The 24,044-nt window shown below is 31.6% G+C and overlaps 1 protein-coding gene and 1 non-coding gene across 2 annotated transcripts in view; both read left to right on the top strand.

Annotated features, from left to right (window-relative positions):
• The first annotated feature begins 1,252 nt into the window (after nucleotides 1–1,252).
• LOC135957487 (zinc finger CCCH domain-containing protein 18) overlaps nucleotides 1,253–24,044 on the top strand; it is a 119,854-nt gene continuing 97,062 nt past the window's right edge. Inside the window, exon 1 of the mRNA XM_065508235.1 lies at nucleotides 1,253–1,451. The gene's annotated coding sequence lies outside the window, so the exon portion shown is untranslated. The remainder of the gene's footprint in view (nucleotides 1,452–24,044) is intronic.
• On the top strand, nucleotides 20,871–20,977 carry LOC135959330 (U6 spliceosomal RNA). Its single transcript, XR_010576535.1, has one exon. It is a non-coding gene; the product is annotated as a U6 spliceosomal RNA (small nuclear RNA).

Below are 24,044 nucleotides of genomic sequence, written 5' to 3'. Positions count from 1 at the left end.
GCCCATAATCATAGTCAAACACTAAAGTCGGTTCTTTTTAAAAACAACTTTAAAATAAAAACCTGCTTTTTATTAATTTGCAACCATAGTCAAAATTAAAGTATGTTTTAAATTGAACCGACTTTAACTGGGTGCCCCGCAAATGTAGAAAATGTTTTCATACAATATCCAACAAAAAACAGACAAGTGGCAACGCTGAACAGCTGACATATAAAATTAAAAAAAATCCAAAAAACGTAAACAATAAGAGTAACCGGTAACTTCAGCTAGTTTTATATTTAGAGTCGACTTCAGCGTCAGAAGTATACTTTAACTTGTCTATGATAGACCTAAAGTCCACTCTTAAGTAAAGTCGACTTTAATTCTCTTAAAATGTTCTTTATTTTTGACTATGATTATGGGCCAATGTGTTTAATTTTCCATCAAGCGTTGTCGGTGTAACACATACAAACACATTTTCTTTAATACTACCTTAGAGCTTGATGAGTATCAAGGTGCATTTAATAAGGTGTCATCGGCAGCACAGCTGATTATAGAAATAGCACGCACAAATGTCAAACTTCATATATAAAAAATATTCGCCCGTACGCCCGTATATCAAACTCTATATATAAAAAATAAGTGAATTCGCCTGTATTTATTTCAATTCGCCACTGCTGTCACCAAAGTAAATTAATAAAGTAGACTCAGTAGAACAGCTGACTATTTTTTTTACTTTGGTCTAATCTGTCAATTCACTTCTGGTTGTTGTGGCGAAAAATACAACAAGCCCAAAAGCAAAAACAACAACAGGCAACTTTGACAGCTCAGACCTTAAACCAAAAACAAAATTGCTTATGGTTTTTGTAAATGTTGTATTTGTTGTAGTACTGTCGCTACTTTATTAATTTACTTTGGCTGTCACCTTGTTAAATACGCCTTGATGAGTATTTTGATAATGTATGGTGCGCTAAAGAGTGTCTACCCATGGAACATAGTGTTAGGTATAGACACAACATTTTAGCGTTTTTCAATGTTTTAACACGGTTGTTAAACCATGTGTTTTATAACATCATGTTTTAACAGCATTTCATGTCTGTTGTAGACGGAGTGTAACATGTGCATTTTTTCACTCACTGATAACACTGGACATCTAAAACCCACCACGCTACTTAAATTTACTAAAATATTTTTGATCGTCTTCTAGACATTGAAGAAAATAAAGTATATAGGCAACACCATCCAGCAGCCATATTTCAATCATCGATGCTTTTTTTTTTTTGCTAATTAATAGTTGTGAAAAAATTAAACAAATTTTGATTTTTTTGAAGTTTCTACGTGGTTTACATTATTAAAACTACATTCTACCCATTACGTGTAATTTTTCTCTTAATGGAAATTCTGCATTCTTATTAAAAAGATTCAAAATCGTTTTTGGCCGGTGTCTGCCAAATTGAAAATCTTTGAAAAAGGTAAGACAGCCCAAAAACATATTTAATATTTGCTTCGTATATAAAAATATTTTCTACTCCTTTCCCACAACAAGAAGGAAAAAGTGTAACTAAATTAAACCTAGTTAAAATGTTAAAATGTGATTATATTACAATAAATTATAATGAATTTAAAGACAGTACAGTGGTGCATACAAATAAAAAAGTGCGGAAAAAATTTAAGTAATTCTAAAAATCGTGTAAAAAGTAGTATGTTTTTTGTTTTTGAAGTTTGTGAACTGCAAATGTAATATATAAAGGTAAGATTTTATAAAATCATATAAAAAAATCTTAAAAAACTGAAACAAATAAACCAACAAAAATTAAGTATAAGGTATTATTTTATAAAAATTGAATTCATTTACACAAGTACAAACTGTAGTTAAAAGCCAAACTCGTACACAAAGTTTTTTCTTTTTGGTACACCCAACTTATTTAGAACCATAAAAACTCTTATAAATTCCGAGCGCGTAGGTACTTTAAAAAACTAAATCAAGTTGTTAATAAGTATAGGTCTATATTTTTAGCCTGAAGAAAATTAAAAATTCTGTAAAATTAAATAATTTTATAAATATGCAATAAAAATTATGCTTACGTTAACTTAATAAGATTTTAACTAATAAGCTAATTGTTTTATATTTTTTATATTACTACCAACAGCTATTTTCAAATTAATAATTAACAAATTTGTTAGTTTTTATTTATTGTTTTTGTAATTTTTTTAGCTTAAATCAGAATGGTTTTGCAGCATCTAAAAATTTTTAATTGAATATGCACAAATTTTTCGTATCTCTATCTCACTTTTAAGTCGAACAGAGTAAGAAGCAATTTAAAAAATTTCTTGCTTTCATCCAATCACAAACTTCTTTGTATGGTACCACTTAATATATTTTTAACCAAATGGGAAATGCTATCTGTCCAGAATATAGTAATATATTATCCACGACTTTCTAAATTCTAGAATCTTTTTCCTATGTCTCTTGATAACTTTTTAGGAAAGACTGCAAGTTGTATTATCTGATCAAACTGTCACTAACTACTTATACATAGTCACTCAATGTTTTTTATACACGTTTATAAATTCTCAGAAATACAGACACTTTATAATGTACACGAATTCACTTGAAAAATACAGCACACTTTAAGGCACTCAGTTGATGTTTATTCGAATAGCGTCTCTGATAAACTGACTCACGACCAGCGTTGCCGCTTTGGTCCAATTGGTCCAAAATTGGTAGTTTCATGTTAACAAATTGACTTTTTGTAGTTTGGTTGGTTTGTTCCGATATTTGTCGTATTTTGGTAGGCGATACGATATTTCTGAATACATAAGTATTTTTAAGAACAAAATAATTAAAATAATAACGAAAAAACTACTTATATTAAGCCAAAATAATAAAACTATAAAACTATGCAAAATATGAAGATATCATTTTCTTAAATATTTGGTTTAGTCAGGTAAATGTGTATTTATTTAGTAGTGTTGAGTTCAAAAAATGACAAAGGGCTCTCAAAACTTTTATTTTCTAATAATATGTGTTAAACTCTGCTTCAATATTTCAGTTTCATCTGACACTTTAAATATCCAATTATGGAAATTAGGACGCGTAATTTATTTCTATATGAAACTTATTTGTGTTGAATTTTTTCGGGATACCAACACTTTTAGGAGTTTTATGCTCGTTTAAGTAATTTTCGAAAGAGGGCCTTATATGGGAGCTATGGTCAATTATGAATTGAATTTTTAGGTGTAATTTATTTGTAAAAATGTTATTTAATATCTATATAAATCAAGCATTTATTGCGGATAATGTCTTATTTCTGGAGGACATTTATATGGGGGCTATGTGAAATACATGGACAACCAGCTAGACAGACGCATGGAAGGACATCGTTAAATCGACTCAAAAATAAAATCTCGAAAACTGAACGATTTTAACATATTTATGATTGTAGTGTTATTAAATAACTTTCTTCCTCTGGGTAATTTTATAGCAGCAATAATATAATTTTTAGTTAATTAATTTAGAAACGAATCAATATAGCATTTCTCAAATATTTTAAATTTGGTAGGTTTTGGTAGTTTTTAATTAGAAATTTGGTAGGAAAAATATTTTATGAGTGGCAACGCTGCTCACGACTGCAACCTCTGCCACTATTTATAACACTGCTTTACCATCTAGAAAGCTCTATTTCTACAATGTTCTTTAAGTCGCAGCAAACAGCGTTGCCATACTTACGATCAATGGTCAACTAAAAGCTTTTATTCAATGTTAATAATGTCCACAGATATGTTAAAGTTTGGGCACTGCTATTTGAAAGCATTATGCAACTTAAAATCGTTATATTTGAATTCAAGTAAAATTTCGTAACAATATTGTTAGTAATTTTTAACAAATTATGGAAATAATATGATAAATATGAAGTAATGAAGTCTGAGTAACAAAAATGATATTTTTTTTAATTTGTTATAAATCTTTTGATACATTTTATATATTTAAGCGTTGATTTGCATCAAATGCATTTTTGCGATTTATTATTATTATTCATTTATTTAATCCACAGAATGAATTCTAAGACTAAATATATATTATGAGCATTGGCAACATAGACCATCAGCTCTAGATTACAATATCGAACTTATTGAAGTGTTATATATGCATATAATTAAATATTGATACAGTATAATGTTTGTTAAGTTTTTAAGTTAGTTGTTATAATAAAATTGTATATTTTGTTAATGTTGGTGGGTGAGGGGTCCTTGAGAAGATCAATGGCTGATGTGTTGCTGAATATTTTGTTCCTTTGATTCTGGAATTGTGGGCATTCTAACAAGACGTGTTTGATAGTTAAATAGCAGTTACATCTGTTACAACTAGGACGTGTTATTTTCCTTAGTAACCATTCATGTGAGAAGTTGGTGTGACCCAGACGAAGTCTCGAATATGATTTAATTTTGTTTTTTGAAACGTTGGTTGGATATATAGGAGGATTGTGTTGCGGGTTTATTGTTGAATAATGATAATGGTTTATAGGGCTTTCTTTAAGTTTGAGTTTGATGTAGCTTGCGATGTGACGGCGAATGTCTACTTTTTCTACTGTTCCATCCATTATGATTGGTGCAAGAGAGGCGTATTTAGCTGCGACGTCAGCAGCTTCATTTCCAGCGATTCCGATGTGGCTAGGTATCCAGTATAATTTAATTTTATTTTCACTGCCAATAAGGGCATTTCTGATATTTGTTATTATATTCTATTTGTTGTTATATGGGTTATTTATGGCCTTTAGAACTGATAAGCTGTCTGTAAATATAGTTGTTTTCTTTTTATTTATTAATGCAAAATGGATGGCCTGATAAATAGCACATGATTCAGCAGTGAAAACTGATGCATGTTCGTGTAGTACCCCTAAGATTAAATTTTTTCCTCCTTCGTCTACTACCGCATAAGCAGGCAGGTGGTCCTGGGATTTTGTGCCATCTGTGAATATGAAGCTCCAGCCGTTGTCTTTAAGATCGGTCTTCAGTTCAGACATTATGTTGCGGAATACATTTTTTGGGGTGCAGGACGAGTTGAATTTCCACGGAGCTTTGTTTATTCGTTTTTTTTGCAGTTATTAGAGGAATATTTAACTCAGATGATAATGCCAGTGATAGAGCTATTGCTGATTTGAATCTCTGGGATAGAGATAATCTACATTCTTCGCTTAAACCTAAATTAAATTAAAAATTGTGTTTCTCACTTATTGTTTATATGCTATATAATCTCGGTTTAACTGAGCATCATTGGTGAGTTAAACCTAAGTATAAAATGCCAAAGCACAAACAGATGGAAAATAAAATAAACAATTCAGCACAGCAGCTCTTTGTTTGTATTTGCTTTATTAACATCAATATAATTTTTAATATACATTTTATATACTTTTATGTCGCTTTTTCTTTTAGAAAGTTAAAATTTACAAAAAAAGTTATGTAACGCGGATGCTTTTTCTTATAAAATGTATAGTATTGCCATATTTATATGAAAAATTTGAAGAATAAACATGTGATTTGACTGAAAAGTATGGCAATGCTAACAAAATTAATCCACTAGTGAGAAACACAATCATTGGTTAAATTCCGGCAAAATATGTTTCAGGATTAATATAACAGCGTGTTAAGCTGAGTTTAACTGACAAGTAAGAAACTAGCTCTTAGAGCGTTTGGCATTTATAGCTGAATTTATATCATGGTATATTATTGAATTAGTACTGTTAAGTAGTTTCGGAAGGATTCTAGCTTTCGAATGAAGTATTCTGTTTTCTATTGATGGGAGATTAGTTTCCTCAAGTATATTGTTGATGGGTGTTGTTCTAAAAGCGTATGCCGAAGATCTAGCAGCTTGGTGATAGGTGGGCTTGATGATATTGATGTTAATATTACTGCTGGTTCCATAAATGTATAATCCGTAGTCAATTTTGCTAAGTATTAGGGTTTTAGTAAGGTAAGACAGTGTGTTAATGTGGACGAAACTCTTATTTGCCAGATATCGGACTATGTTCACTCTTGAGATTAGTGAGATTGATTTGTTATCGTTTCTTTTACAAAGAATGTACAGATCATCCGCGTAAAGGCAATGGTCAACGAAGCGTTGTTTGTTTACAATTTTGCTGATTTCATTGAAGGCTATTTGGAACAAGATCACTGAAAGTGGTGAACCCTGAGGAATACCGTTTTTGAGGAGAAATGATTTTGAAGTGTGGTGTTAATTATAGCCTTGAATTGTCTATTCGATAAAAATGATTTTACGTAGTTAAAAATTTTCGGGCCAACAGACCATGATTTTAAAATGTCTAAAATAACATAGGGCCGATTCTGTCAAAAGCTTTTTCAAAGTCGATTGATAGAATGGATACATGATTTTTTGCTGATAGAGCTGTTGTTATATAGTAGTCCATGTGTAGTAGTGCATCATCACAACCTTTATTTGATTTGAAGGCGACTTGTTCAATTGCAATCAGTTTCTTCTTTGTCATAAACCAAGATAATCTAGTGGCTATAATGCGCTCGATGATTTTCGATAGGCATGATAGCAACGATATCGGCCTGTATTCTATTACTGAAGATGAATTTTTATTTTTTGGAATTGGTATTATAATGGCAAGTTTCCAGATGTGTGGTATAACTCCGCTGTTAAAAATAGTGTTGCAAGTTTTTAGCAGTTTGGTTTTACTGAGGTAAGAAAGGTTTTTTATCAAGTGGTAGGAGATGCGGTCGGAACCGGGCGAAGTACCCTTCACTTTACTTAAGCAGTTGCAGAGCTCCAACATGGTTATTTGCTCGTCCATTTTTGTATTTAGTGCTATATATGGCTGTTATCGGAGAGTTTTTGGCTGTATTAAACAATGCTGGAAAGTTTTCGTCCGAGGCATATTTACCCCATTCTTTTCCGAAGTGGTTTGCGATTTGAAGTGGTTCAGTTAGGCTATCGTTATTTGTATTGATGACTTTTATGGTGGTTGAGGAGTGCTTCCGTGAAATTTTATTCCACATATCAGACGTTGTTGTATCTCGGTTAATTGTTTTAGTGAAGTTTTCGAAGCATAGACGTTTGGCTTTTTTCATTTCATACCTGAACTTAGAATTTTGTTTTTTGTAAGTTACGAGGTTTTCCTGAGTAGGGTTGGATTTGTATTTTTTCCACTTTTCCATTTTCAGTTTACGCAGATTTGCTAATGTTAGGTTCCACCAAGGAATCGGAGATCGATCATATTTTATGCTACCTTTCGATTGGGGTATGTAGAGATTTGCTGCTGTGCGTATTGCTTTAGTTATTGTGGCCGCGTCTTTGTTACTCATTAATGACAGCCGTGTTTTAGACATTTCTCTTTCTGCTTTGCGGGAATAGTTAGACCAGTCAGCTAATTGAGTTAAAAATCTATTTGTTTTTTTGAGAGTTTATAATTATCTGATTGTTTTATTTTGTTTTTGATTGGGAAGTGGTCGCTGCCGTGTAAGTCGTCAAGAGTGCTCCAGGAGGTTAGTGTTAGTAAATTTATTGAGCAGAATGATACGTCTATATGGGAGAATGTGTTATGTGTTGAGAAGTGGGTGGGACTCCCATCATTTAGCACACACAGCCCAGCAGCTGTTATTATATTTTCTAGAAGTGTTCCTCTTTTATTGTTGGAAGTCGATCCCCAGATAGTATTCCAACCGTTGAAATCTCCAACGACTAACAGAGGAGTGGTGAATGAAGTTAGGATATTTGATAGTTCTCGAACAGAGATGTCCTGAGTGGGTGGAATGTAGAGAGACAGGATGGTGAATTTTATGTTGAGGCTTATTTCGACAGCTACTCGGAGTTTGTGTGGATTTGTTTGTGGGGAATATCCGATTTAATGAAAATTCCTGTGCCTTGCTTTGATGTGGTGATTTGGGTTGAGTTTGTAAAGTAGGCATTGTAGTTTTTAGGGGGGATTGGTGTGGTGTTGTGAGCGTAGTGCGTTTCTTGAAGAGATATGATGCTGGGGTTTAAATCTTTTATGAGTAATTGAAGCTCAGTATAGTAGTTCTTTAGACCATGTATATTCCATTGCAGAAGGACTAAGTCCATATTAAAGAGTTTCATTAATGTAATACGGGTAAACTTTGTTGATTGTTGTCTATAGTAACCTTGTACTGAGCAAAGGGGCACCCCAATAATCCAGACCGAAAGAAAACTCCCCCAGCGTGTAAATGACACACCAACTCGGGGAGTCGTCCTTGGCCAAATCACAGAGCAGCCCCCTGGTTCAAGTATTAGGTTGGCGTAGTATTATCTTATATGGTTACGTTTCTGCTAGGTCCATTGTGACCGCGTCGAGAGACTCCTCGTCACTAAACGTTACAAAATAATTATTCTCATCTATAAGAGTTTGAGTTAAACAAGAAATTGGAGACATGAAAGCGTTGTTGTTTGTTTCAATAGTAGAGTTTGTGTTGTATATGTTGGCTGATGTTGTTGGTTTTGATGAATCTGTTTTTTCTGTTATTGTAAATGTTTTAATTTCATTATTTTTTGATATTGTGTTTGCTTTAGTAGAGGTTGTAGGTGTGTTTGTATCAGAGTATGAAAACAAACAAAGCATTTCGCAAACGTTTGCAAAATGTTCAAAACAAATCAAAATTTTTATATTGTATTGTACATGAGCAAAAACAAAACAAAAACTTTTCAAGTGACAAAGAGAGAAAACGAAACGATTAGCTTTTCACTCATCTGCATTATTTAATTTACCGTTACAATCGTACATTTGAGTACAAAACAGAGAAACGTTTTTTTTATTCGTTTTGTTTTTTTGTACTGTGTTCTCTATTATAATGAGTAAATCAATTACCAAACGTTTTTATCAGAATGTTTCAATATTGTTCTTACTCTTTTGTTCAAAACAAATCAAAATTTTTATATTGTATTGTACATGAGCAAAAACAAAACAAAAACTTTTCAAGTGACAAAGAGAGAAAACGAAACGATTAGCTTTTCACTCATCTGCATTATTTAATTTACCGTTACAATCGTACATTTGAGTACAAAACAGAGAAACGTTTTTTTTATTCGTTTTGTTTTTTTGTACTGTGTTCTCTATTATAATGAGTAAATCAATTACCAAACGTTTTTATCAGAATGTTTCAATATTGTTCTTACTCTTTTCTTTTCTAGCTGCGTACGTTTATATTAATGTACAGTTTGCGCTCATGAGCAAAAACAATACAAAACAAAATGGCACAATCATTCTCATTGTTTATGTTTGGTTTTTGTTTTACTCACTGCAAAGAACAAAACAAAACGATATCAAACGTTTCGATTTGTTTATTTCCGTACTCTGGTTTGTATCATTAAGAAGTTGGTTTGTTTTTGTTGTAGGTTGATTATTTAGTTTTGTAATTTCTGTAGATGGTGTGAATTTTTCCGTTTGGTTGTTAGGTATTTCCTTGCGTTTAGTGGGAGAATCAGAGGTTGCGGCTGCATATGTGTTTTGTTTATTTGTTTGGGTTGGGTTGCTTTCCCTATATCTGCGGCGAGCTTCTCCTATACTGCAATAATTTATTTTTTGTTATTTTTAATATCTCTTTCATTTGTATAAAACCTCTGCATCGGTTTTTAGTATGGCCAAGTAGCTGGCAGTTTTTACATCTCATCGGGTTGGGTATGTAGTGGTCCACCTTACACTTATACCACGCAACATCTACAGTTGTAGGTAAAGGATGGAGGTCAAACGTTAATATCATTTTGCTGGTTGGCGTGCGTGAGTTTCCGTCTTCGCTGGGTCTAGTAAATTTATAAACGTCGGTTACACCTTGGTCTTTCATCTCCTGTATAATTTCACTTTCTGTAACATGTATTAAGCACGGTGCGTATATTACTCCTTTTACAGAGTTGAGCGTTTCGTGAAACTTACATGAGATCGGGCATAGATTAGCTAGATGTTTTGTTTTTAGAAACTTGTCTGCAATGCGGGCATTGCGGGCTAGGACTAGAAGACTTCCGTCACGGAGCAACGATATCGAGTTAATTTCAGTGGTAATACTTTCTATTCCTTTTTTGATAGCAAAAGGGCTTAGTTTTGATAGTTGTTTATCAGTATCACTGGAGGATATTATAACATATTTCGGAGTGTTTTTGTTGTTGTTTATTGGAGTAGGCAAATCAGGGAATTCATTGAATTTCTTCTTCTTGGATGGATTTTCCATGAAATCCCCAAGAATGTGGAACCTGTTATTAGATAACTTGTCCGGAGGGCCCGGAGTCATGATTAAATTAAATTGTAATCGTCTCTATGTATAAATATGTAAGTTTACAAGAGCGAAATGAGGTAAGGTAATAAATAAAAGAAAAAAAAACACTTGTTAATAGTAAAATATTTAACAACCGTTATTCTACGATAGAGTGTTTTTGTTATTTTTTTTTAATGACAAGATCAAAAACAACCGTACGCTTTGAATGTTAGTCGGAGACTGTGTTTTGCGATTTATTTTTCATGTTCGCAAATAAAAGTCACAAGCTGACCTTTACGAAAAAAAAAAAAAATTATACATCATTCATCCAGATTATTTGTGTTTGATTCTTTTCTGTTTCTCTCAACCCTAAACCTAAAATGTTCTCGAATAAATCACTCTCTCAGTGATATATCAGAAAAAATTATTTTTAAATGGCTGTGAATGAGAATTTACCATTGAAATGAAAGTGAACCCGTTATTTTCGGTCTCTGGTTTATTCATAAAATTATATTGTCTTAAGGTAGGGTCACACATGGCAAATATTTGCTCAAAAAAGCATAACCACTTTTTTTAACACAAATTTGTTTGACGTGTTTACTCTTACAAGTGTTTTGTAAAATCAAACATCATCAAATAAAATAAAACAAAATTTTTTGTTTTGATTCATCCTAAGTAAAATTAGTTTTTGAAATAAATAAATGACTTCAAATGTATTTTATTTAGTGGTTACGTCTTTTTCGTCAAATATTTGTCATGTGTGACCCTACCTTTAGTGTTTTTCATTCATACCGTTGTTATAAAGTAACATCAATAGAATTGAGAAATTCGATAAGATTAATTATCTTTCCAATTCCCTCGAATTGGAAGAAATCCTTAATATTGTTATATTTGCCGATGATGGGAAATTTATTTCTCTCATCAGTGTAGAGTTGACAATTGAATAGGATGTGGGAAGTATCCTCCATCGTTACACAGTGTTCGCAATTATCTGAAGGTGCGGCACCCATTCGGTGTAGAGTCCATTTGCAGTAAGTGTGGCCAGAAAGGATTCGATTTGCAGTTCTAAAGTCGAAAGCCTTGAATTTTGTCATGTCTGTATTAGTATTGTTAACCCATAAGAGCTAGTTTCTTACTTGTCAGTTAAACTCAGCTTAACACGCTGTTATATTAATCCTGAAACATATTTTGCCGGAATTTAACCAATGATTGTGTTTCTCACTAGTGGATTAATTTTGTTAGCATTGCCATACTTTTCAGTCAAATCACATGTTTATTCTTCAAATTTGTTCATATAAATATGACAATACTATACATTTTATAAGAAAAAGCAACCGCGTTACATAACTTTTTTTTGTAAATTTTAACTTTCTAAAAGAAAAAGCGACATAAAAGTATATAAAATGTATATTAAAAATTATATTGATGTTAATAAAGCAAATAAAAACAAAGAGCTGCTGTGCTGAATTGTTTATTTTATTTTCCATCTGTTTGTGCTTTGGCATTTTATACTTAGGTTTAACTCACCAATGATGCTCAGTTAAACCTAGATTATATAGCATATAAACAATAAGTGAGAAACACAATTTTTAGTTTAATTTAGGTTTAAGCGAAGAATGTAGATTATCTCTATCCCAGAAACTAGCTCTAAGTCTTTTAAAGTCATCGGAAATAGCCTACCATAATCAACACCTTTTGTAATCCTTATTTGAGTATACTCGGTATTCCATTCACCATGTAAAAGAGATTCTATTACCGATATTGCATCTTTAAGTGGCCACTTGATGTGTACTAGAGACCCTTTCCTGGAAGTCTCTTTGGCTGTTTCGTCCGCTTTCTCATTTCCAGAGATGTTCATGTGCCCAGGAATGTAAATAATAAAAATTCTCTCAAATTGTGATTTGTTACATTTGTTATGGATTCTGTGTGTAATGTAATTTTGATGATTAGGATTCTGTAGAGCATAAAGACAAGATTTTGAATCCGTGAAAATTGCCACCTTCTTGTATGAATTCCGAATAGCAAAATCAATTGCCAGTTCAATTGCTAGTAGTTCTGCAGTCACTGAAGATAAGATTCTAAACGTATAGCAGGATTTAGCAGTATCAGTTTCAGGATGAACAAATGCAAAGCCAGTAAAGTTGTTGGATACAGAATTCTTCATGTTTAAAAAAATTTAGTTTCTCGGCAAATAATCTTTTGACAATGTCCTCATTAGCCTCAGCTTTATTTTTACAAGATCCTTTGAAAAAATCTGTATCGAAAATCATATGATCATTGTTGTTGTTGCACCTCGTAAATTCACCAATGTCATTAAAAACGAAATCATATTGACGATAAATATTGGCTATACTCGTGTTTATTCCTTGTAACTCGTTAATGTAATTTGAAATTTGGAGTTTGTGTAGTAATGATTTTAATATTTCCTTAGCCGTTATAAGGGTAATCCTGAATTTAGGAGGAAGTTCATTAGCCATGTGATATAGAATGTGCGTAGGTGTAGATCGAAGAAGTCCAAGGGCCTGTCTAAGGTAATTGTTGATGTTGGTATTTATTATATTCAATGCATTTTTACCCATATTAGAAAAAGTTGAAATGGCATATTCAATTCGAGGTCTTATAAAGGAGCGATATATTTGTAGAGCTCTATACGGAGCAATTCCAAAATTACAGCTTGCACAAATACGTTAAAATTTAGTTGCGCAACTATCTTGGACAACAACAAAAAACAATAGGCTTGATTTTAGCGGAAAAATGTATTAAAATAGAAACTGTTACAGGGATCTTAATTAGTTCCAAATACTTTAACTCTAAATAATATAGGTATTTGTATATTACAAATTATTCACACATGCAGATACATTTTTAAAATTTATGTAAATTTTTTTAAATTTCGTTTTCTCTAAAAAAGGAAATTGACAAAAGCAAATCAACAGACATTTTGTTTAGTGTTGAGCAGCAGAATTTCACGATTCTAGTGTAATTCACGTCACAATTTTTAACCTTGCGAAATTTACCACAATCATAACAACCAAAGATTTCATGTATTGTTGGAAAAAAAAATAATAGCAGTTTTTTTATTTTTCCAAAAACAAATAATTAGTGTTGGCATTTTTTCATATGTTGATATTTAATACATTGTTTATATAATATAGTACTTCTCTTGGAATTGTTATTATATTTTTTTTTGCAATTTGAAGTAAAAATTACTAAAAAAAATGCCGAAAAATAAAATAGCACAACTTACACATTTTTTATAAAAACAGTTTTATTTCGCAAAATTGCTTTAATGGAAAGCATGCACGTGTTTAAAAGATTTGATTTTTATTATTTCGATCATAAAGTTTAACGAAAATCAAATATTTTAAATAAAATGGGTCGTGGAAAACACGGCAGTGTGGAGAAAATGATTCACAACACAATTAATTATAAAGAAAAGTCTGAAAGACGTGGAAGAAAACGAGATCTGTCCCCGCTTCACGTCAAAAATTGAACCACAAGAGCTAAAACGGTCCTTTTCAGTACAAACAGTTCGTACATATCTCAGAGAACATTATTTAAAAGCATGCAGTCCAAGAAAGGCCCCTCTTTTAAACGCAAGACATATCGCCAAGCTCCAGAGTTGGGGGTAGTGCACTAAATTTGCAGTTTCCTCTAAAAGTTAGTGATAGTGCAAAATTTGTCACTATCACTAATAGCTATTTAGTGGTGAGCTGAAAAATAACAGCCTCACTAAGCAATAGTGGTAGTAGTACAAGAAAGTTTTTACAGCTTAGTGCAATTTTTTTTTCTCCACTAACAGGATAGTGGAAAAATATAATCATTCAAAAATATATGAATTATTTTATATTTTTTTATTTTTATTATTTACTATTTGACCGCCCCGGCTTCGCCCGGTAGCATTTACTAATGTTAGTTCGTCAAGTTTCTCCAACCCTGCCTGTTCTTATTTATTTGCAAATAAAATATCTAAATTTGTACTGCATACTTTAGGGTTTTTTTATTACAGTTGACTGGACTCAAAAAGCCGGTTTTAGTCGTAATTTTTTAATTTTTTTCTTTACAAACCATCTCCTGAAAATTTCGAATCGAATAAAAAAAATCAGCCAAATCGCTCCAGCCATTCTTATGTGATGACGTTACATACATGGACCATTTCATTTTTATATACATATATAGATTAAATTTATTAAATTACTAATATTAAAGTAACAAAATTAAAAAACAAAAGGAAATAGTAATACACAAAATTAAAGAAGTTTCATCAATATATTAATATAAGACATTAAATTAAATTACATATTGGTACATAAAAACCTTAGCAATTATTTGCCTTCAACAAAACTATTTATTTATTTATTTTATTTAATTATAAGTTATCTTAAATATTAAAATTAGGATAACTTATTATTTACAAAGCAATGGCAACTAAGGCCTTCAGCTAGATATACAAGAAGTGAATAATTTTACATATGTATAAAAAATTTAGTAAATTAATAGTGAGTAATGAATATAAGTATTTATGTATGTATGTATTTTTATATATCTTTATAAATATTATTAACTTTTAAGAAACTAATGATAGTTTTGATGTTGCTAATGGAAGGGTTGGAAAGAAATTGAATTGGATACATGTTGAACATATGGTTACGGGTTGAATTGAATGTATTACAGTGGATTAGGATATGTTTGATGGATATTATGCTAGTTCTGCAATAAGGACATTGATTAGATATATCACAATTAATTAAATGTTTTTTAGTTATTAACGTATGTCCTAGCCTTAGTCGTATAAATTTCTGACAGTCTTTGGTATTAATATATTCTTTAATGTTCATGCTAAGGTAATTCTTGATATTAATTCATTCGTGATTAATCTCAAGTGATGTTTTAGACCACCATTGATCGGATTCAAGTACTAGAGATTTTTTAATATATTTAACTATATCAGATGTATTGGGGTTTTCAGTTAAATAAACAGGTGATTTGAGGCTAAGATTTGCCAAATTCATTACCGGAAATTAAACAATGTCCGGGTACCCAAACAATAATTATTCTAGGAAAATGATTTATTAAAGAGTTTCTTATAAAGTTGGCATAGTAATTTTTGCTGTGTAAATTTCTTATAGAGTCGATAGAAGATAAAGAGTCAGTGCAAATCAAAGTCCTATCAGTCCAATTTATAGAGAGCTTTATAGCTTCATATATGGCTATGATTTCAGCGGAAAATATTGTTGTATACTGAGGAAGAATAGAAGTTTTTATAACGGTGTTCTCAGTTGTTATGCTGTATGAAATATTATTAAAATCTTTAGAGCCATCAGTATATAAAAATGTGCAATTATGATAAGAACTTGTGGTTTCATTAAAAAGTTTTCGATATATATCTGGTGGAGTATTGGCTTTTGGGTGATTGCTTAAAGAGGTGTTAAGAGAATTAATTGGAAAATGCCAGGAGGTTTGGTAGAAATTACAGAATTTACATTAGACTTGGTCGGGAGATATTATCACTGGCAAATTCAAAAATTTTTTCTAGTATAGATTGGGTTTTGTTTGAGATAGACTCTATGGATATATTAAGGTATATTTCGAAAAGAGGGGAGTCAACGTGTTCAATAATATTGCGCAAGAGTTTGAAAGTGTTAAAGTTTCTAGTAATTTCGAGGGGCTCTATATTAGCTTCGTACAGTATGTTTTGTATCGGTGTGGTTCTAAATGCTCCTAGAGAAATTCTTATAGCTGAATTAACTATTGTTATGATTTTTCGGAAAGATGATTTGGGTGACCATCCATATAAATAGATGCCATAGTAAATTTTTGATAAAAGTAAAGCTTTCATCGCAGAAATAATGGAATATATATTGCAGTTAAATTTCTTGTTGGAGATACATTTTATTATATTTAATCTATGTGTTAAATCTCTTGCAATGTGGTTTATATGGTCTTTCCAGTTATACTTCCTGTTAAATATTATTCCTAATATTTTCAGGGAATCTATGTTTTCTATATTGAAAGATCCTGTAGAAACTGTGGTATTACATGTTCTCTTTTTACAAATGTGTAGGTGTTTAGATTTTGTCAAAGATAATTCAGCTCCTGAATATTTAGACCACTCATTAATAAAATCGATCAATGGTTTAATGTTTATAGTTTGATGTTTTTCGGAGGAAAGATTTTTTATTATATAGAAATCATCGGCATATGCACAGAATTTATAATCATTAACCCCCATTAACACGAAGTCTGGTTATGCCTTAACTAATAGTTATACAGTCGGTTAAAATTATTTTTGTATGAAAACTGTCAGTATAACTATTAGTTAAAACATAACCAGACTTCGTGTTACTGGGGGTAAGAGAAAGAAAGTATTTGCTTAATTTGTCGTAAGAAATTAAAAATAGAATAACTGAAAGGGGAGAGCCCTGTGTATCCCGTTAAATAAAGGATATATTTTCGAATAGCTGTTATTGACTTTTATTCTAATATGTCTATTAGATAAGAAGTTTCTAATATATCTTAAAATATTAGGGCCAATGCCCCATTCAGTTAGCTGGTGAATAATGGTATGTATTCCAATTTTGTCGAAAGCCTTTGAAAAGTCTAATGATATGCTTGAGGAATGTCTTTTATGTGATAGAGAGTTAGTTATTAAATGATCGATGTAAAGGTGTACGTCAGTTATAGATTTGCCTTTTCTAAATCCTAATTGGTGAGGACAAATGAGGTTTTTTGATGTGACAAACCACCACAGCCGGTTTGCTATAATTTTGTCTAGGAGTTTGGAAATACAAATATTTAATGAGATAGGTCTGTAAGATTGTATATTAGTTTTTATAGAGTTAGGTTTAAGTATGGGGCAGATAGTGCTAATTTTATAAAAATGAGGAATAAAATGTGAAAAAATTAAATTATAAAGGCGAGTAAGTCATTGTTTAGTTTTATAGTTCAGATTATTTATCATAGGATATGATATTCTGTCAATTCCAGGCGTTTTACCTTTCGTTTTGTTAAGGGCGAATTCTAGTCCCATTATTTATTTATTTATTTATTTATTAACCAAGCCCATTGGGCCAAATATGGCTTACAAACTACTCACTAACAAATACTACTACATAAATTTGCAATCGCTTAAAATAATTTGGACATTAAACACTAAACAAGATATTAAATTAAACATGAAAATTAAAAAAAAATAATAAATTAAAAAATTAAATAACATGATATAAATTATAAATTACATTCAAAATAGGATTTTTTATAAATTTAGTTATCTTCAATTACATGATCATTAGGTAAAAATATTCTACAAGCTTATTTCTAAAGTTATTATCTGATAAATTAAATCTTCTTAAGGATTTGGGTAGAATGTTCCAAATCCTTGTAGTTCGAACCTGAAACGATCTCTCATAAATTGAACTGTTAATTCGAGGATAAATTATTTGTGGATTCCTTAAAGATTTCCATAAAGTCTTACCAAGTACTCAGGGGTATCCGCTAAAATAATCTTATAAAACTGCAAAAATAACCTAATCTCTATAAATCTACTAAATTAAATTTTTGCAAAAAAATTGGACATGGAAACGATTGCACAACAGAGGAGAAGCGCATTACCGTCAATATGGGGAATGATGGGAAAAAATAGTTTATAATGTGATCATTTCATTGAAAGCAAACATAAATAATGAAACAGAAACCAAAAAACGGATGACATTTGTCAAAAAAAACAACCGAAATCGTGGACTGTAAAGTCGACGAAGGACCCTTTCATGTCGTAACGCGATATTGCGAATGAAATTAACTTTCAATTTGGGTTAAATTTATCAGACAGGCTCATATAAAGACATTACTTAACGCTCTTTGTATACACAAGCCGAAAAAAGCCAAGCGTTTATTGTTTGCCCGCACCCATAAGAATAAAAACCTATCATTCTGGAAAAAAATACTTTGGAGAGATGAAATAAAGGTGAATCGTATGGGACCGGATGGTAGAGTGTTTGTTCATCCACCCAAACGCCAGGCATTAAATGCAGGCTATACTCAGAAGACCATAAATTATAGTGGAGGAAGCATCATGATGTGGGAATAATTTTAATAGCGCATTTCTCCACTAATTTTAAAATTAGTGGAGAAATGGACCGTTATCAGTATTTGAAAATTCTAAAGAAGAAAATGGAACCATATGCTTTTGAACACATGCCAGTTTCATTCACATTCATATAAAGGATTGGTTTTTTAAAGAACACATTCCCGATTTAGACTGGCAGACGCAAAGTCCCGACTTGAAACCTCTGGAACCATGTGAAATGTGCAATTGGTCAACAAATGTAGAAAAATTTGGATGATCTGTGGACTGGAAATGCGGAATGCCAGAATTTGATTTAAAGCATGTCCCATAGTGCCACGCGGTGCTTGAAAATAAAGGCTAATCTATTAAATATTGATCAGTTAAATTAAAAACATTAATATTTTTACTATTTATTAAAATATATTATTTTTATTACAGACATTTTAAATTGTGCTATTTTACTGTCTAGCTAAAATCTGGCGTATGATATGTTACAGGCCTTAATTAGCAGACGATTGGCAATTCCATCCAAGTGTTTTTTTTTTTTTAAGAAGAATATACATTTTAAGTTTTTATGTTTAGATTTTTTGTTGCTAGATCTAAAATACAATAAAAAATATGATTGTTTTTATGACAAAGTTTTGTGCTTATTTAATGTCCATAGCTGTATATACATAATTTTTTACAGTATCCTAGCCAATAGGCCATAATCGGTTCCAAAATTCTTCTCAGAAATTGATTATACATACAAAATTATAATAATAAAATTTAAAAAAAATCGATATACATATAATTTAAAAACTTACTAATAGTAATAATAATAAAGACATTTAAACTACAAAAAACAAAAACTCACAAGTTTGTAGCCCAGCAAAATAAAAGTGAGCATACATACTAAATATTAAATGATAGATTCAGAGATTAGGTTCAGTAAAACATGGTTAAGAATAAAAACAATAAACAGAAAATGTCTATAAAAGTCTCTAATTATACCAAACAAAATTCATATACTCATGTATAACAAAAATTATAGATTTCGACTAAGGAAAAATTCTAGAAGTACAATACTCAAAACAACCCAGATCTAATAAAAACATAAATACAAGAGTTAATTCACAACCCTTGTGAAAATGTGAACTTTCACATAATCACACAACAATATATCTTTAAATTTATTTTCCTTGAAAAATAACATCATTTTTGTTTTTTTTTATTATACTAAGGTTTTCTGGTTAAATGCTCCTTAGTGGAACGTGACAAAGAAATAGTTCAATAGTTTTCAACTAATGAGGAAGATATTCTTGATTTTTACATCAATGTTTCATTGAAGATCATGTGTTTATGAGAGTATGCTAATTTCTAATTATGAGTGCAATTCTAGTTCGATGAATAGTAAACTTTTTTATTGGGGAAAAATCACAAAAAGTTACTTATTTAAGTTTTTTAATACATCTCATTCATATTAAACTCTTAAATAGACATAATCAGGTATGATACAGACATCAAATTCGTACGAAAGCGAAAACAAAAAATTATTTAGATTCTGTAGAATAACGAAAAATTACATTTTCAAATGAAAAAGTGGAAGTAAAAAATTAATAATGTGTAAATAAAAGAAAAATTTGAATAAGTTTTATGTTAAGTTGCGCCTTCGATTCGATTTTACCAAGATTTGGCACGGCTCTGTTGAGTTCCATGCTTCAAGTAAGGACTCTTCTAGCTGAACTAACATGTTAAATTATATTTAATGCACTCTCCTAGCTAAATCCTCCCAAAGATGCTCAATTACATTAAAGTCTGTGCTGGCGTTTCTATATGTTTGGGACGGTTATGGATCAACCAAAGCTTTGCAACACCTGATGTGGGCACGGGATCGTTGGCTTCAAAAGGCAATACGTTTGCGATACCCACTTTTTCGCACTTTGCTTTAAATTTAATTTTAAAATTATTGAAGATGGTGAGAAAATCAAATTTGTCCATTTTGCCTTCAATAAAATAGCAGAATAGGGCAACATTTTTTGAAAGACCATGTTATACGCTTACAAAAGAACATTTTTTTCAGAAGGCTGAATAAAGGTATCATTTATGTCTGAAACGAAAACGGCATTAGTCCCCAGAAAGGTTTCAAAAGACTGGCGTCCATGCGGTGATTTTAGACGTTTTAACGTTGTGACTGTTCCTGATAAATATCCATTACCATTCATTCATTCACGATTTAAATATGAATACCTATAAGAAATAAAATGTTTTCTAAGATCGATTTAGTACGTGCTCATCACCAAATTCAAATGGCAGAAGAAAATATATTGGTTTACGAAATTTTGCACAAATGTACCAAAGAATTATTAACGAAATATTTGCTGGTTTTTACTTCATATTTGTGTATATCGATGATTATGAGGAACATTTACACCACTTTTTTTAAACAAAGTTTTTGAACGAGGCAAAAGTACATTTGATGTTTAAAATATAGACTTTCTAGATCATAATATCTCGAGTATTGGCATTAAACCACCTAAAGAAAAAATATAAGCAATTCGAAACTTTGAACTGCTGTTAAACAAATTCAAAAATTTGTAGGAATGGTAAATTATTACCACGAGTAGTTCTTGCTTCGGCAGAACATATACTAAAATTGGAACGATACAGAGGAGATTAGCATGGCCCCTGCGCAAGGATGACACGCAAAATCGTGAAGCGTTCCACATTTTTTCATATTCACAGATGGCTCAAAATCTGCAAATCATGTTGGTTTTGCAATCACAGATGAAGCAGGGTACACACAGAAAAAAGGAATATTACCTCAAGAAGCCACTGTATTTGAAGCCGAAGCTGTAGCAATAATTGAAGCATTAAAATTATGTGAAAATTCAACAAATAAACACATAATTTGTACAGACAGTCTCTCTGTATTTCAAGGTGCCTCAAATTCCACAAATAAAAAAGAAATAAATATCTTTATTCAACAAGGTCTATTGAAACTTAGAAATAAAGTCAAATTATTTTGGATACCCAGCCATATTGGCATTCCAGGAAATGAGGCCGCAGACAAAGCTGCAAAATCTGTTTACCTCGAACCCACCTATTTTTTTTACACCTCAGTCCAAACATTTTTTGACTAGATGCCCTACTGAAAAATTAAACAAATTCATACAAAGCAAATGGAGGAACTATGATCATCCTTATAAATCTATAAACCCCGATAAAAAACCTATCATTCTTCCAACTACAACTAACTGCCTTAAAAATAAATGTTTCATAAGGCTTCGTCTAACTCACACTCGACTTACCCACCTATACTTATTGGAAAAATCTACCCAACCAGTTTGCACATTCTGTAACAACTCACCTTTAACCATACCTCACATCCTAGTTGACTGTCCAGCTCTTACTAACCTACGTTATGCAATCTGTAACTCATCTAATATTAATAACTTGCTAATAACTCCATCCGATAATAACATTAACGCAGTCTTTAGTTTTTTACAAAATATATCTTTACATAAACAAATTTAATCATTAGCATCTGTATATATGTACATAATTATTCCTTTTTAATGAACAAAAGCCGATAGCCTTAGTTGCTAGTACTTTAGCTTTAAGATTTGTTGTAATTTTAATTATAATAAATTAAATAAATAAATAAAATAAAATACCACGAGTACATTCATGCTATAATTACCAGTACATTAAAAAAGAAATGAAAGAACTTGTAATGGACTAAAGAAGTCCTCAATTAATATGACCGTAGTAAGGAATCATTTGCATCACGTGTTTTATTGAATCATTTCAATAATGAATTTACCTTAACTTTAGATGCTTCAAATGTGGTAATTTGTGGTGTTTTTCTACGGCATTTCAGAACCATTTGCATTTTTCTTCTTTTTTTTTTTGGGTTTTGTGTGTACTTTGGCTAAGCAAGTAAGTGTGCTTATATGCCAGTGCTGTTTGTGTCAATACTTGACATTATACATACTTAATGACAGTAAAAAAAAACATAGTTGTATTTATTTGAGTCTGACGGTTTAGAATAGTATATAGCAGCAAAATTTAGATTTATAATTATTGCGTGGAAAACCAAAATTAGATTCGCCTGAGGATAATTCCAAAAGTGTAGAATACAGCTGGTATTGTGTGAAGAGTATTTAATGTGATTACAATTCAATATCACATATGTTTATAAAGCTTAAAAGCTCTTTGTATAGAGTGAGTTTCTTGTTTTTCAGCAAATCCATTAGACTATTGTAGTTACTGAAGAAGGCAAACCCTTGCCTTTGATAATTGAATTTGGTGCAATGAAAAATTGCATGATTATCATCGTCAATTACATTACAAATTTCGCATAGATCTGAGGCTATTGATCCAATCATTTTGAGGTATGGCTTGTTGAATGTATGACCAGTTAAAAGTCTGTTGATAATTTTAATTTGAGATGGCGAAAGATTACTGAACCAGTGAGATTTCGGCAATTCTTGGAACAGTTCATGGAAGCACCATCCAGATTGTTGAGTTTTATATTCCATGTCCCATTGATTCCAAAGGAGTTTATAAATTTCCGCATAAGCATCCTTTAGGGAGAGCTGAGGTCTTATAATGCAGCCAACGGAGGCGGCATGCTTAGCAAAGTAATCCGCCAGTTCGTTGGGAGGTATACCGACATGTGCTGGTGTCCAGATGAATAGAATGGAATTTAGATTAGAATTTTCAATCTTTTTTATGATTTTTGAAACAAGAAAATTGAAGGAAGTGTTGTGTCTGAGTAATAGGCACGCATTTTTGCTGTCAGTAAAAATTGCTGATTGGGAATAGCCATCTTCTATGATGATATCGATCGCCTTGTCAATTGCGTAGAGTTCTCCAGTTAAAGAGCAAACTTTGTTGGGAATTCTAAACATAAAGTTGTGGTTGCAGGAAATTTACACACTGCGCAGCCAGTGCTGTCAGGCATCACAGAGGCATCAGTGGCAAAAATTGCGTATCCTTCGCTTTTAAGATGATGTATTTTTTCACAGAAAAACGATCTTATGACCTCAATAGGGGTGTTGTTTTTTGATGAAGGAAAGTTGTTTAGGGATATGGAGATCTTTGCAGACACCATGGTGTAATGTCCGTACAGGTGTTTTCGAAGAGTAGATAAGTGTGGCTTAGACTTGATTTTCTTGTTGGGTTTTGGGCAATGAGGCGGTACGAGTCGGGATTAAACATTTTCATTTTTAAAAGTTCCTTAGCGGCTAAGTAGAGAGCTCTCAGAGAAGGTGGTAGTGTGAGAGATAAGGCATTAATGATGTGCGTAGGCGTTGATGGATTAAGACCCAGACTCCTGCGAAGCATGTTATTTTGAAGCGTCATTATTTTTTTATTTATATACCTGGGAGCATGAGCCGTCGAGGATCTTGCATATTCAGTCTTCGAAAAGACAAGGGACTTGGAGAGATTTATCGCAATGTTTGGTATCAGACCACCTTTAAAGGAAGTAACCATTTTGATAGCATTACAAGCAGCTTTGGATTTTTCGACAACAGAATCGTAATGTTCCTTGAGCGATAAACTATTTCTAATATATCTGCTCAAAAATTTGAAACAGTTGACATTCATTATTGGATTGTTGTTAAAGAAAACTGAAACATTGCGCTTAGTACCTTTAGCCATATATAGAGAGCAGTTTTTTGATAATTTATATGGAGATTAAGCGATTTAGAGATATCATGAAAAAGGTTTAGTTTGTTTTGCAGACGATGAACAGAGGTATCAAAATCACGGTGAGTGGACATAATAACAA

Source organism: Calliphora vicina, chromosome 4 (assembly GCF_958450345.1).
Source record: "Calliphora vicina chromosome 4, idCalVici1.1, whole genome shotgun sequence".
Lineage (NCBI taxonomy): Eukaryota > Metazoa > Arthropoda > Insecta > Diptera > Calliphoridae > Calliphora > Calliphora vicina.
Note: the sequence above shows the minus strand (reverse complement) of the source record. Positions and strands in the feature narration are given on the sequence as shown.